The following is a 14,516-nucleotide window of genomic DNA, read 5'->3' as shown; positions in this document are numbered from 1 at the left end:
TTTCTTAATCCTTTGCCTGGTGCTTCAGCTACCTTTCTGCCCTTTGGCCTCCCTGCTCCAGTTTCAGACAACTCTCCTATATAAAACCTACATCCCTCATAAGAACCTGCTGTATAAAAAAATAACTAAATAAAAATTTAAAAATAAATAAGTAAAACAGAGAAAAAATAAATAAAACCTACATCCCTCTCGAAATTTTACCAAGGGATTATCAAAGTTTTCATTGTACAATTGAGTAATCTGTATTAACTGCACAAGGCCCTCTTCTATCCTGTGTGCTTGGAAGTATCCCAGATCTCTGCATGCAAGAACATAGAGGCATTAATCATAAAAGGAAAAGAAAAGATAAATTTGACTTGATTGAAATGAAAACCTGCTAATCAAAAGACACTATTAAAGAAGTAAAGAAACTTCCCTGGTGGCACAGTGGTTAAGACTCTGCGCCCCCAATGTAGGGGCCCCGGGTTTGATCCCTGGTCGGGGAACTAGATTCCGCATGTATGCCGCCACAAAGGAGCCCACCTACCACAACTAAGACCCAGTACAACCAAATAAATAAATATACTCTTTTAAATTAACAAAATTTAAAAAAAAAAAAGAAAAGACAAGCCACAGACTGGAAGAAAATATCTGCAGTACAAATATTTAATAAAGGATCCATATATATAATTATCATATATATATCCATAATGGATCCATATATATATAAGTATGTATACATATATAATTCTTATAAATCAATAAGATAAAGACAGTTTTTTTTCTAAATGGGCAAAATACTTGAAGCACTTAGAAAAGAAGATATTCAAATGGCTAGTGAGCATGTTAAAAAATATATTCAACATTGTAACCATTAGGGAAGTGCAAATTGAAAGCAAAAGGAAAGATTATTATATACTTCCTAGAATGGCTAAATTTAAACGACAAATAATACCACTTGTTATCTAAGATGTGAAGCAACTGGGACTCTCATACACTGCTGGTGGGAGTGTAAAATAGTACAAGCACTTTGGAAAGCTGTTTGGCAGTTCCTAATAAACTTAAATGTACACTTACCCTACAACCCAGCAATTCCATTCCTAGTTATATACCCAAGACCAAAAATGGTTTGTAAAGGGATGGTCATAGTAGCTTTACTTATATTAGGCCCAAACTGGAAACAACCCAAATGTCCATCAACTGAAGAATGGACCAACGAATTGTGGTATATTCATACAGTGGAGTACTTCTCAGCAATGAAAAACATACTGCTGGTATATAAAGTGGCATGGATGAATCTCGAAAACGTGTTTAGCAAAAGAAGCCACACGCAATAGATACTGCAAAACAGTATACGTATACTATAATAATAGGCAAAGCTAATTTCTGGTGATAGAAACCAGAGTAGTGATTTCAGTAAAAACTGGAAAAAGGCACCACAGAACTTTCTGGAGTGATGGAAACGCCCTATATCTTGATCTCGGTGATGATCACACAAGTGTATACATTTGTAAAAAATAATTCATTCCGTTAAGATTCATGCATTTTCCTTAATGTAAATAATATCTCAAAATAAAATGCCTTTTAAAAAGTGAGGTATATTTCATATGTACTGTTATGGAACAATGCTCAAGATATGGTGCTAAATAAGTAAAACCAGGTGCAGAACAATGTTTTCATTTCTTTTTCCAGAAAAGGATTATGCATAGGCATGTATATCTGTGTAAGAATGAAATATCTCTAGAAGGACCATATCAGAAGTTGCCTCTGAGAACAGAAAAAAATTATAGTCAGGAAGTTTTATTTATCTGTGTTTTCCTTTTATACCTTTTGAATTTTGTATTATCCATTTAAATATTTTTAACATTTTAATTATGTTAAGTGCAAAAGCAGAACATAAAATTATATATACAGTGAGACTGTAAAAATGCATTTAAAAAACGAAATGAAATATCAAATGTAAAAGTGCTTGTTGGAATTGCAGTTATTTAAAAATATTCCTTCTACTTTACTGTATTTTCTACATTTTCCATAAGTATTTTACCTTTGTAATCTGAAAAGATAATTATTATTTTTTAATTAATTTATTTTTGGCTGCTTTCCATCTTCATTGCAGTGGCTTCTCTTGTTGCGGAGCACAGGCTCCACTAGTTGCAGCACGTGAGCTCAGTAGTTGTGGCTCGCGGGCTCTAAAGCACAGGCTCTGTAGTTCTGGCACACTGGCTTAGTTGCTCCGCGGCACATGTGATCTTCCTGGACCAGGGATCGAACCTGTGTCCCCTGTATCGGCAAGCAGATTCTTAACCACTGTGCCACCAGGGAAGTCCCAAGACAGCTATTTTAAAAAGAGAAAGTGAAAACACTCAAGAAAAGGATAAAAGGTGAATGCTGCTTTTTGTTGTTGTTCAAAAAAATAAGTGGCCTGGGAGGGATACATTAGGAGTTTGAGATTAACAGATATACACTACTATGTATAAAATAGATAAACAACAAGGACCTACTGTATAGCACAGGGAACTATATTCAATATCTTGTAATAACCTATAAGGGAAAAGAATCTGAAAAAGAATATATATATGTATATATTATATATAACTGATCACTTTGCTGTACACCTGAAACTAACACAACATTGTAAATCAACTATACTTCAATTAAAAAAAACAAACCAACCACTAAGCAGTCAGATTTCCCCATCAGAGCCCTGGGGAATGCGAGGCCCAGAGCCGGGGCCTGGACCGGAGGGGTTGGCTAGGGGCAAGCTGTCACCCTGCACAAAGTGGTGGCTTGTCTGGCAAAACCAGGGCTCCCAAGGCAAAGTAGGGACTTGTGGCAGATCTCACTTATCCTGAGTGGCGAGGACACAGAACAAGGCCCATTCTATCCCAGCTGTGAGCAGCCTAGCATGGATACAGGAAACTGTCTGAACACAGCCTTGAGAGTGAATATGAATACTTTCCATGTTGACTCCTCAAAGCATTATTGTCCCTACTCCACTGTCTATATATTTACAGGCTCATAAGAAACTTGGGAGAATATCTTTAAAGTCCCTAATCCTAGATTTCAGCCCTCTTTTCTTAACCCTTGGCCTCATTGTACTTTCTGGGGTACATTCTGCCCCAGTTCAGCCCTCAGCTAGGATGCCACAGCTGAAGCCACACTAACCCCACCTCCAGCAGAGCCCTGGACTCCCCCAGCTTCAGGAGCCACCCTGTGGAAGCTTGAGAGTCTGTTCTCAAAGACGTCATGGGATGTCACATGCAGTGGATTTATATTAAAAGAAGCTAGTCACACCGGGGCAGGGAGATTACATATTGTCTCCATTTTCTCTGTTATCATTAAATATATATATAGAGAGAGAATGTGGTGCTATAAAGCGTCTCTGAACACAAAATTAGAATGTTGTTTCTTCCTCCTAAGTTCTCCTGTGCCCTCTAAGGGGATTCAGGGAACATGTCTGTTAAGGCACTAGCCACACATAAAGATAAGCAAGTCCCAAGGAATTCACAGCCCAACCAAGGGGAAGAGAGAGGGAAGATGGGAGAGACTGAGCCGCAGAACACAATTTCTTGTAATTCCAGTGAGTCATGACAAAAGCAGAAAGGGAGATGATCCTTTCACGTTCCTTGAGGAATGAGAAAGTGGAGGATGTCATTTGGGCTGGTAAGAGTTTTTTCAAGCTGAGAAAGCAAGTGGAGGGGACTGCAAAGAAGAACTAGGGAGTGGAGTAGGGAGAGTGGGACTAGGAGGGCAGTCATTCCTTCTCCCTCACACTGGACAGAGAAACTGTCATATACTTTCAAAGGATATAATCATCACCCTTTGGTAGCTTTCTACAGTAGCTTTTGAAAAATTAATTTCAATACCCTCTAGCCAGTACAGAACACTTGTAAGAAGGAAATAGATGGGAAAGCTGAGGTCCAGAGCTGCTAAAGTCATTTGATGTTAAGTCAATTTGATATTAAGTCACTCCAGCCTTAAGAGAGGTACACCCTTATCTCATAGGAGCTGAAGGGGAATTTGGTTCATTCTTCAAAATGGAAAATCATTAATGTTTCTTCTGACAATATACAAGAATTATAAACGATTTTTTCACGCAATACAAAAAAACAAGACTTCATAAGTTTACTCCCAGGAGATAAATGTCATCAACAGATCTTTTTGGATTTGGGCTAAGCAGGTTCTTGACTCTATGCAACAGAAAGGGACTCTGGGTACCTTACATAGGAAAGGAACTTATTAGGAGGATGTTATATAGTTCACAGCACCAGAGGGAAAGCAAACTCAGAAAGATGAGCAAGAATGAAGGGGAACTAGGCAACCAGGAACCCAGCCAAGGTCAGGATCCTGGACAGTCTAGTTAGGATGCCACTTCTGCTGCCAGTGGACATGGCACGGCTGCCATCACTGCCCCTGAGACTCTGGATGGCACAGCCACCACCGGCAGCCAACTAAGTTCTAAAACTTTCCTGCTTCTGGATTCTAAATCCAATTGGCCAAGTTAAGGACACACATTTTCACTCTGGCTGCCAAAAGCCTGGAGAGTGAGCGTGTCTACCTTGGGGCACAGCTCTGCTGTCACCCAGTCCCATGCAATGTTGAGTCTCTCAAGAAAAGGAGTCAATCAGGTGGCCGAGGGCAAATAAATGGCAAATATTCATTACATGTGTATTCATTCAGCTTTTCTGTTTGTGTATAAGTTGGATTTTATTATACACACTATTTGGCAAGTAGATTTTTGTTTTGGTTTTGGTTTCTTTAGGACAGTATATCTTTTCATGCCAATACAATAAATTCCCCCTTAAATTCCTGCACAGTATTTATTGTATAGATATTGTCAGTATTTATTTAATTAAGTTTCACTCAATGGACATTTATTTTTATTCTTTACTATTAAAAACCACACAGCTGAGAACATCCTTGACCAATTGGCACTCGTCCTAGTAGTCCCTTAGGATAAATTACCAAAAGTGCAATTGCTGAGCAAATGGCGTATAAAATTTTATCTGTCGCCAGATTGACCTGAAGAAACATTATCCTTTTACACCTTCACTAAAGCTTATGAGAAAGTCCAAAAGGGATTGTCTCTTTCACTGATCTGATTCGAATCTACACGTTAAAAGGAACCATGCCCCCAAGTAGCGTTTAAAGTAGGAGAGGGAAATGGAAACGGAACTTTCTGTACAGATTTCTCTGTGGCTCTAGCTACGTGGAACGCCAAGGAATCAGGTGGGGCGCACTTCCTAGCGGCGATTCGCGCTTGGGGCACCTGGGCCTTGAACGGCTGTCCCTCGACGTGCCAGTCAGCTTCCCTCCCCGCTCGGCCAAGATAACCTACCCGGGGTAGTCGCTGTGTAAATAAATAAACAATACGAAGCCCAAGATGCGAGCGCCGAGCCTCTTGCTCGGGGTCTATGGGTCAGAGCCGGCCTTCTCCGGTCCAACATCGCGGGCCTAGCCCCGCTAATGCCGACCCCGCCAGCCTGCCGCCCCTCGGGCTTCCCCAAACCCGGTGAGGACCCCTGGAGGAGAGCAGGGAGAGAGGCAGCAAGAAATGACACCCTAGGACCGGGATCGTATAGGACGCCGGGGACGCTGAAGCCCTCGCTCCGTTCCTGCCCGCCAGTTCGGCTTGGGGACCAGAGCCCAGGACCCAGAGCCGGTAAAACCGGCGTCTACTTCCGTTTTCGAAAGGCAGCCCGGCGCGCCCGCTATATGGCTTGAGGAGGCTCCCGACCGCCTAAAGCAGCCAGCGGGTCCCATGGTGTAATGGTTAGCACTCTGGACTTTGAATCCAGCGATCCGAGTTCAAATCTCGGTGGGACCTCTCAAAACCTTTTGGTTCTACATTCCTGTTTTGGAGGCCCCTGGCGGCCGTGGCCATCTCAGGCCGTGCCGGCGGCCCCCCGTGACCTACCTGACCGCGATTTAGGGTCCCTCCCCCTTTCTCAAGATGCTTTCATAGCAGAGCCTGCCTGAAGGTCGTGGTGCGCATGCGCGAGACTCGGGGCGGAAGAGTGAGTGTCTGTGGGAGTTGGAGCGTGACTTTAGCTTGCCGGGGACAGCCGAAGGTGCCCGAGGGATCCCGAGGATCCCGCTTCGGGCGGGGAACAGTGGCAGCCTTCTGGTCTAGGAAACGCCACCGCCACCGCCACCCCCACCCCCGCCCCGCAAGCTGCCGGGAATGCTTCACCCTATTGGCTAACATGCAGAAGTGCCAAACACTTCTGCTCTGGAAACCGCGAACGAAATGGCCCAAAGGAGCCGACGGGAGCGGGAGGGACTAACCGACTGCGGAGGAGGACGTGTGTTTGGGGGTCCGTCCGCCCGGAAGTCGGCCAGATATTGAAGTGTGTCTGTCTGGGTTGTCTACTACTCGGGCAGTAGACTGCGAGGTTGCATTTCAGTCGGAAAAAAAAAAATCCCTTAGACAAGGAATCCACTCTTCAATCCGTTTCAGCCGGTCAGGGATCTCTGGCGGCGGTTTCTCGCCGTATCGATGGGCTATTTCTCCCGAGCAGACGATAGGAATCTCTATGGGGTTCACCCGCAGGGCTGAGCGAATCTCTTTTGGCCAATTTGTCCAGGATCGCTGATTTGGGTGCTGACCAAGCGCACGTGATTTGCAGGAAAGGCTCTACCTCTGGGGTAGCGGGGAAGAGACGTACACGGAGTATTGTCTTCTTTGGATTGGTATCTGGGTTTTGAGAGCTGTGTGTCTCTCGGGGACAAGTGACGAGGGAGCCCGCTCACGCATTTGTGATCCCCCTACAGGGGGACTGTAGTTATATGGCACTGTAGTTATATGGCCTCACGCCTTGGGAGGATGCCATGGAAACAGAATCCTCGCTCTGCTCGCCCCATCCCTCTCCTGAGCACCCTTCCTCCCCACCCCACCCCACCCCACACACTCCTTAAACATTTGAATGAATTTGTGTGTATGAGCGATCCCAGCTTCAAAAATACCTAAACATGAGACGTGGGAGGACTTGCACTAACAGATATTAAAACTTATTATCAACTATTAAGACAGTGTGGTACTGGTGAAAAGAAAGACAAACATACCAATGGAACAGAATAGAGAGCCCAGATAGAGCTGCACACATACTTGGACCAGTGATTTATGACAAATATAGCACAACAGAACGGTGGGGAAAAGGACCTTTTGTTCAATAAATTATTCTGGGACAATTGAGTGTCCATATGGAAAAATATGAAATCAAATTCCTCCCAGTTTACACTAACACAGCAATACATTGCATGTGAATTATAGACCTTTATGTGAAAAAAAGAGCAATAAAGCTTTGGAAGACAACATAGAATATCTTCATGACCTCAGGGTAAGGAAAGTCTTCTTAAGCAAGACAAAAGATTCTAAAAGTTTGATATATGTCACCATATTAATATGATATTCTATGTTTTTCTTATCAGAAGACCCCAATGAGGAAGTGAAAAGTAAGCCATAGAATATAGGAAAAGATATTTGTAATGCATAACTGACAACTTGTATCCAGAGTATATTAAAAGCTCCTAAAATTCAGTAAGAAAAAAGACAAACAACCTAATGGAAAATAACAAAAGACTTGGACTGGCACTTCATAAAAAAAGGAAATCCAAAATAACTGGTACACGTGAAAAGATGCAACACATCAGTCATCAGGAAAATGCAAATTAAAAGCTCAATGAGATGCCATTGAGATACCACTCACCAGAATGACGATGCTGAATGTTATCGAGACTATGGAAGAATGTGAATTCTCAAAGGAGCATAAATTGGTGGAAAGCAGTTTGATATCTAGTAAAGTTGAAGATATCATACCCTATGATCTAGCAATTTCACTCTTGTACATATACCCACAGAAATGTGTGCTTTTGTGCACTTAGAGACATGCGTAAGAGTTTTGGGCAACATAATAGCCCCAAATTGGAACTCAAATGTCCACCTACAGTAGAATGGATAAATAATTTGCAGTAAGGCCACACAACGGACTATTACACAGCAACAAAACAAATGGACAACTACATGCAAAGAAATGGGTGAATATTTTTTTTAAGTATTGAACAGAAGAAGGTAGATACAAAAGGTTAAATGATAAATTATTCCATTTGTATAAAGTTTCTTGGGACTTCCCTGGTGGCGCAGTGGTTACGAATCTGCCTGACAATGCAGGGGTCACAGCTTTGAGCCCTGGTCTGGGACGATCCCACATCTCACATGCCGCAGAGAGCCACGACTACTGAGCCTGCGTTCTAGATCCCGTGAGCCACAACTGCTGAAGCCCGCGCACCTACAGCCCGTTCTCCGCAACAAGAGAAGCCACCACAATGGGAAGCCTGCGCACCGCAACAGAGTAGCCCCCGCTCGCTGCAACTAGAGAAAGCCCGCACTTAGCAATGAAGACCCAACGCAGCCAAAAATAAAATTAATTAATTAAAAAATATAAAGTTTCTAAACAGGCAAAACTAACTACTGTATATTGTCTAGAGCTGCAAACTTAGATGGTAAAATTATCCAGCAAAGCAAACGAGTAATTCACATATAAGTGAGGATATGGAATACTTTGGGGAAGAGAGAGGACCATGATTGGAAAGAGGCCAGCAACAGTCTTCCAGGGGTACTGGTACTATTGTATTTCTTGTCCTTGGGTGGAGGTTACATTGATTGTTCACTTTACAAAATTTTGTTAAGGTGCGCGTTATGTTGTATGCACTATTCTGAATGTCAATTTAAAAAGTCAAAAAGTTGGGGCTTCCCTGGTGGTGCAGTGGTTGAGAGTCCGCCTGCCAATGCAGGGAACACGGGTTCGTGTCCCGGTCTGGGAAGATACCACATGCCGCGGAGCGGCTGGGCCCGTGAGCCATGGCCGCTGAGCCTACGCGTCCGGAGCCTGTGCTCCGTAACGGGAGAGGCCACAGCAGTGAGAGGCCCGCGTACCGCAAAAAAAAAAAAAACGTTATCCTTAAAGAGGGAGTCAGGATAAAGATCCTCTCTCTATTCTGAGCCAGCCGAACCACATTCAGAGGATCAGGTTCAATTCTAGGGATCACACAAAGACACTGATAAATTTCATCCTGCCACTAACTGGGTTGGGTGTATTTGGGTAAGCAATTTAAATGTTCTGAAATTGTAGCTATGTGAGTTGATGGATGTGTTAACTAAACTTACTGTGGTAATCATTTGGCAAAGTATACGCGTATATCAAATCATTATGTTGTACACATAAAACTTGTATAATGTTAGATGTCAATTACATCTCAATAAAGCTGGAAAACAAAATTCTGAGCCTCATCTGTAAAATGACAATCATGGTGCCTTTTGCATAGCAGTGCTGTAAGACTCAGTAAAATAGTAAGCAAAAAGTCCTTTTCTCTGTGTCCCATCCATGATAGGCTCAATAATGTTAACTGCTAGAAAGATAACCAGAATAATAAAGACTATGGAAAGTCAGATTCTTGAGAAAAAAACAAATGCTTAGATGGGAAGGAAAATAAAACGTATAGAGCACTTGTTAGTTGTCAATTTATTTGCCAGTTGTTCCTAGTCTTGGTTGCAACAGACGCAGAGAATGAGGACCCACGGGTGGAAGTCGGAGGGGCAAATGGGAAGAACTTTCTAACAGTCTGAGCTGTCCATCAATGGAGCTTAAGAAATTTTGAGCTTCTGGTGCTTGGAAGTCTGGAGTCAGGGAGCTCAAAGGTCTTTGTCACATGGGGTGTAGGAAGATTTCTGCACTGAGATAGAGGTTGAGCTCCACAAAAGTTGCCCTGCCTTCCACCCTGAGCTTTGATTTTTATTTTGGAATTTTATTTTATTTTATTTTTTATACAGCAGGTCCTTATTAGTCATCAATTTTATACACATCAGTGTATACATGTCAATCCCAATCTCCCAATTCATCACACCCCCACACACACCCCTGCCACTTTCCCCCCTTGGTGTCCATACATTTGTTCTCTACATCTGTGTCTCAATTTCTGCCCTGCAAACCGGTTCATCTGTACCATTTTTCTAGGTTCCACATATATGCGTTAATATACGATATTTGTTTTTCTCTTTCTGACTTACTTCACTCTGTATGACAGTCTCTAGATCCATCCACGTCTCTACAAATGACCCAATTCCGTTCCTTTTTATGGCTGAGTAATATTCCATTGTATATATGTACCACACCTTCTTTATCCATTCATCTGTCGATGGGCATTTGCGTTGCTTCCATGACCTGGATATTGTACATAGCGCTGCAATGAACACTGGGGTGCATGTGTCTTTTTGAATTATGGTTTTCTCTGAGCTTTGATTCTGCTGAGAATCCTCGTGGCCACTCAGGACTTACTCCCCAGGACCTTTCTCATCATGTCTCCAGTGGCTTTCACCATTTTTTGTTTGTTTGTTTGTACAAAGATCATCAGTAAGATATCTGTTTTACCTCACAAACCAGTTCACACATCCACAAAACTGAATAAAAGTTTGAGAAACAATATTCACCTTTATTCTATGTAAATTGCCCTCTGATATTTTCTATGTTTTTATTTTTTTTAAGCTGGTCTCGGGACTTCCCTGGTGGTCCAGTGGGTAAGACTCCACGCTCCCAATGCAGGGGGCCCAGGTTTGATCCCTGATTGGGAACTAGATCCTGCATGCATGCCGCAACTAAGAGTTTGCGTGCCACAACTAAAGATCCTGCCTGCCACAACTAAAGATCCCTTGGGCCGCGACGAAGATCCCGTGTGCTGCAACTAAGGCCTGGCGCAGCCAAAATAAATATAAATAAATAATAAAGAAAGAAAGAAATACTAAAAAAAAAAAAATAAATCTGGTCACAACTACTAAAGTGATTTCACAACTACTCACTAATGTTTCTGAACCCACCACCATCCCCTCTTCCTTCCCCTCCTAGCTCAGCTTCTCTGAGACTTCTCTCTCTGAGACCCCCCTCCACCTTTCCTTCCTTTTCCATCCCCAGTAGCCAAGGGGAGAACCTCTCTTTCCTCCTTGCCAACAGTCTGAGGAGCCCCTACCATGGGTTTATTTCACAGAAGGGCCCCCAGAGACAGCATTGCCGGGAAGGTAGCGCCTGCAGGATGTTGTCCTTGCCTGGAGTGACCAGCAGAGGGCAGAACACCAGGACCTCCAGGGAAGACGGGTCTGTGCCTAGCCTGGCCCCTCCCTTATGCTAGATTCCCAGGGCTGTCCATTCATTATCTTCTTTGGTTTATTCATTTGTACATGACATAGTGTATATTCAATACACAATGCCTGGCGCATAGTAAGCCTGTAAACAGGAGAATCTGGAAAAGCTTTCCTAGAAGGGATGCTTAAACCTAGTTGTGACTCTACATGAATTAGCTGGATACAGAAGGTGTCTCAAGCCCAGCATGAGCTGGTGGAGGAATTAAGAAAAGCTCCACTGATGGAGCCCTGGGGGCAGGTGGGGTGAGCAGTGAGGAGAGCTGAGGCCTCAGCGGTAAGCAGGGGTAAGCAGGACCCTTACCCATGGTGTGGGAAGGGCCTTGGTCCTAAACCCACAAGTCTTGACTTGGTCTTACAGGAGGTAAGCAAGGGAGCCACAGAGAAACACTGCAGCCAAGGCGTCGGGGGTGGGAGTAGAGGGGCCAGAGGAGGGGAGCTCAGTGGGAGGCTGTTGGAACAAAGGGATAGACAGATGAGTGTGTGAGCAGGGGTAGAAGGTAGAGTCTTGAGGAATTTGCATCTGATCAGACGGCATGGGGGAGTGGGCAGAGTCCTCGTCTCTTCTTGGCCTTTTTCTCCTCTCCTGGCCGCACTGGTTTGTTTCCTCAGCTCCGATGCTGCAGGTGATGTCACCCCCTTCACTCATTTCCGTGGTCTGGTAGAGAAAAGTCACAGGGGCCGGGGGGACATTGAGACACTACTGCAGAGTCACCCCCCACCCCCGACCCCAGCTTCTAACACTCAGAAATGGTGGAGGGGGCCAGGGAGTACAAGCATTTCGATGCTATTTTGAACCCCACTTTAAACCCTGCCCCTGGATAAGCATCCTGCCTTCTCCAGCAGGCCAGGGCCTCTGTCTCCCTACACAGGACCAGACACATGTTGGCCCAGGACAAAATGAAAGTGTGGGACCCTTGTTCAAAAACTGAGGATTTCAAGATGGAAGCAACAGAGTGTTAAACGAAGCACAGGGCCCTTCTAAGCAGGGGTCCCCGTGTGACAGCACAGGTGGAATACACCCACAAAGCTGATCTAAGTCCCCAGGCCTCAAGCTCAGCTGGGGAACTGGTGGGAGGTGGCTGGGGGCTCTGACTAACTTTCCCAGAGACCCTGAGGTCAGGGTTGGGTAATTGCCCTCTGCCTGAGGCACCCACATGCTGAGCAGATAAGACCCGGGGCCCCCACTCTACTCCCTAGGGCTGCAGGGGTGGAGGGGGAGCTGCCTGATCCACTAGGCAGGATTTCAACCTGCAGCCAGCCCTAGGCGCTGAGCCTGGAATTAACTAGCTAGCTGTCTCCTCTTCTCCTCTCCTCCTTCTGATGCCTGGGAATCTCATCCTGGGAGTCTCCAGTGAACGTGCAGTGTGGAAGGAAGGTGCTAGAGAATTTGAAACTCGGGAATTATTCAGCCGGATGTTAGTTGACCAGGAAATCAGAAGTTCAAGAACATCTTACCCACCTTCCTCCCTTTTCCTGGCTTGGCATCATTTTACTGCTCAGGATCATAAGAATTTCAATGATCGTGTCTCTGCTTGGGGTCCTTACACCTCTGACCCTCTCTGCTTGGTCTTTCCACGGCCCTCTTCCTCCATCCCAGTAAAGCAAAAGTCCCTAGGGGTTTGTCAGTCTGGTCGTTGGTGGCCTTACAGAGTGAGCACTGGCCTGGTGAAGCCCCAGTTTGGCGCCAGCGAGGAGATACCATGTTCCAAAGATGAGGTGCTGTGAAGAGCCTGCTGGACGTGCTCTGACCTGAACCAGTAACAGCATCCAGCTGGTGCTTTCCTTTCATGGCAAAAGGCTCAGGGATCTGTGGGGGGAGGTGGAGAAGGGTGGCTCAGATTACTTCAATGACCCACCCTCAGAACATCATTCTCGTCCTCTGAACTTGCTCATGTGAAGGAAGGAATGCTGTCACCAGGGCACAAAATACTAATTCCTTTGAGGTGGAAGCTGAGATTGCCTTTGGCCACTGGAGGCTCCCCTGGCACTAGGGAAAGAGACAGAAAAGGGAGTCAGGCGGTTGGGCCCACCACTGATCTTGAGGTCCTATGATGGCCACCACATCTTAGGGGGACTAGGAGGGTACAGATGGAGCCTAGAGAACCTCTGGGGCACTGTGCCCTGAGTAAAGGTGTAAGTAGATAAGGTAAGGGGCCCCTGGAGAAAGAGAACCGGGCATGGCTTTCTTGACATAAGAGAGACCATTTTTGGTCTAAGCCATTTGGTGATCTAAGCCTGGCCACAATGCTTACCCTTGAATAGGTCCCAGTAATTAAAGATCTTAAGGGAACAAAAGAATGCAAAAGCAAACAACTGTTATCAGGTGAAAGAAGTTATTGTACTGTATCAAAGATAACATATCAGTTGTAAAGACTCCCAGTTCTGCCTCACTGGTAAAGATTAGCCTGACCACCAGATGAACCACCAGATCAGCTGGAACCTAAGCGATAATGATGGGGACCTTTTCTGACCCTCATGACTTCAATCAACTCAAGCTTGGATTCCTGTGGACCCTTCCTGAATATGCATGTATCCTTAGCTTAAAACTTCCCCAATTTTACTGTTTTGGGAAAGATCCCTGGTGTTCTCCTTACTTGTTGTAAGTAATAAATCCTTCCTCCCACTCTGCGGCTTGGTTGCGTCTTTTAGCTTGAAACCCACCAGGAGGCAGACTGGGTTTTTCAGGTAACAAAGGTGAGCAGAGGAAACCACTGCTCTACCTGGAGCCCTGATAAGGGTTCAGAGTCCTGAGGAATGAAGGTGGGAGTCCACCCTTGGACCAAGAACTCCAACCAAGAAGGAAGCCGTAGCCCATGACCTACACCCATGTGATTGTAGCCCCCATCTGTTTTTCCTTTCTTACTGATGGAGCCATATGGAATGTTAACACTTCCAGATCAATGTATTATGTTAGGTTTGTTTTCAGATCAATGTATTATGTTAGGTTTGTTTTCAGATACTCGCTTTCAATTCTCTCTCTCACCCCCCAAGCCAGAAACTTGTCAGCATCCTTGACCATCCCCCGTCCCTCGCCTATCTCTCAATGAGATGTCAAGATCTGAAAGCTTTATTTCGCAAAGAACTCCCCCTCTAGACTTATAGCCACGGCCCTAACCCACCTCTCCCCTGAGCTCACAATCATCTCCTTAACTCCCTCTCTGCCTCCACTCTTTCTCTTTTCCATCTTGTCAAAAGCTCTTCCCTTCTAAATGCAAACATTACCAACCCACTCCCAGCAGGTTCAGTGGTTTAGTATTGCAGACGAGACCCTCTGATGGTCTCCAACCCCACCTCTCTAGCAGCAGATCCTAAAATTCTAGGCCTTTCTCTTGACATTCCAACAACT

The 14,516-nt window shown here is 44.7% G+C and overlaps 1 non-coding gene across 1 annotated transcript; it reads left to right on the top strand.

The window, feature by feature from the left end:
- Nucleotides 1-5,734: 5,734 nt before the first annotated feature.
- TRNAQ-UUG (transfer RNA glutamine (anticodon UUG)) lies at nt 5,735-5,806 on the top strand. The gene has a single exon. It is a non-coding gene; the product is annotated as a tRNA-Gln (tRNA).
- The last annotated feature ends 8,710 nt before the right edge of the window (nt 5,807-14,516 follow it).

The sequence above is a fragment of the Kogia breviceps genome, chromosome 19 (genome assembly GCF_026419965.1).
Source record: "Kogia breviceps isolate mKogBre1 chromosome 19, mKogBre1 haplotype 1, whole genome shotgun sequence".
NCBI classification, from domain to species: domain Eukaryota; kingdom Metazoa; phylum Chordata; class Mammalia; order Artiodactyla; family Physeteridae; genus Kogia; species Kogia breviceps.
The sequence above is the reverse complement of the archived record's forward strand: the minus strand, read 5'-3'. Positions and strand labels throughout refer to the sequence as shown.